This window comes from Pyxicephalus adspersus, chromosome 7 (genome assembly GCF_032062135.1).
Source record: "Pyxicephalus adspersus chromosome 7, UCB_Pads_2.0, whole genome shotgun sequence".
Classification (NCBI taxonomy): Eukaryota; Metazoa; Chordata; class Amphibia; order Anura; family Pyxicephalidae; genus Pyxicephalus; species Pyxicephalus adspersus.
Window position 1 is genome coordinate 70,703,997 of NC_092864.1, and position 1,835 is coordinate 70,705,831.

The window sequence follows — 1,835 nt, forward strand, 5'->3', positions numbered from 1 at the left end:
TTATCTTTCCTGTTTTTGCTTCCTGTTTGTTGCTACCCATATTTTCTTTTACATGCACATTTGTTATAAGCTCTGCATTGTTAGAAAAAACTATGTCCAGCAGAGTATTATTTCTAATTGGGGCTTCTATAAACTGCACATTACTCCAGTCAATGTCAGGGTAGGTAAAATCATCAAAAAACATCACAAGCACTGTCCCAGCCTTTGCCGCCCTTTCTATCTGTGCAAGTAGTTGATTATCTATTTCTTCTTTAGCACTGGGGGGCCTATAGCGGACTCCAATAAATAACTGTGTTTTATGCATATCCATATGCAACTCCACCCATAATGTCTCAAACTCTTCACATGCTCCATTAACAATGTCTTCTTTCACATTTTAAAAGTTAGCCCAGTGCTTTAAGAACCCTTACCTCTTACACTGGGACTTAAGCCATGCGTTTAGCTGTCTCAACTCCCTCTGCCTTGTCTGTCTTGCGCAAGGCACTGACAATATTCCAGAGAATTTAACCTTAAAGGTCCTTCCCCCTCAACCTGAAGCCTAGATCCTTTTAACTGATTTTAAAGAATTCTCCATCTTCCATATATTCTGTCATTGGTACAAACTTGGACAAAGCTGGGTCATTCCCAGCCCCTCCCAGTAATTTGTTCACTCGGTCTACCGTATACTGGACTCTGGCACCAAAACCATTTGGTTGAAGCGATCTGGGCGACCAACAATTCTATCAGTCTTCCCCTATGACAATCAATTGTCTACGCCTTCCCCGCCCCTACTAGATGGGTAGCTCTCCTGGCTTTTTCGGGTATCAAAAACATCTAGGGCTGCCACCTCTGAGTTTGCAACCTGCACCTCTAAACATAACTTTGCAAATTTGTTAGGGTGCTCAAACACAGGGCTGGCTTTCCTTTTCTTGGAACCCCTAACGCTCCCTCTAACTACAGTAACCCAGTTCCCTATCTGTTCATGCTGATTTATCTCTCCACCCTACACATTCATCCTAATAACTACCTGCTCTGTGAGCAGGAGACCCCTTTCAAGGTGATCCAGTGATTTCAGTGTTGCAATGTGCTCCTCCATATTTCTAATAGGAGATTCCAGAAGCGCGACTTGCTCACATTTGTCACAGCAGTATTGACCTTGGAGCTGTCGCGCCATTTATGCAGACAAGTGCACTGAACGAAACCTTTAACCTTGTTGCCACTCATTTTCCAAGTTTTCATATATATATTAATTTCAGGAAGTTTAAAATTGTTTTAAAATTTAAAAGTTTTAAAANTTATCTTTCCTGTTTTTGCTTCCTGTTTGTTGCTACCCATATTTTCTTTTACATGCACATTTGTTATAAGCTCTGCATTGTTAGAAAAAACTATGGGACTTAAGCCATGCGTTTAGCTGTCTCAACTCCCTCTGCCTTGTCTGTCTTGCGCAAGGCACTGACAATATTCCAGAGAATTTAACCTTGAAGGTCCTTCCCCCTCAACCTGAAGCCTAGATCATTTAACTGATTTTAAAGAATTCTCCATCTTCCATATATTCTGTCATTGGTTCAAACTTGGACAAAGCTGGGTCATTCCCAGCCCCTCCCAGTAATTTGTTCACTCGGTCTACCGTATACTGGACTCCAAAACCATTTGGTTGAAGCGATCTGGGCGACCAACAATTCTATCAGTCTTCCCCTATGACAATCAATTGTCTACGCCTTGGAGCTGTCGCGCCATTTATGCAGACTGTGCACTGAACGGAACCTTTAACCTTGTTGCCACTCATTTTCCAAGTTTTCATATATATATTAATTTCAGGAAGTTTAAAATTGTTTTAAAATTTAAAAGTTTTAAAA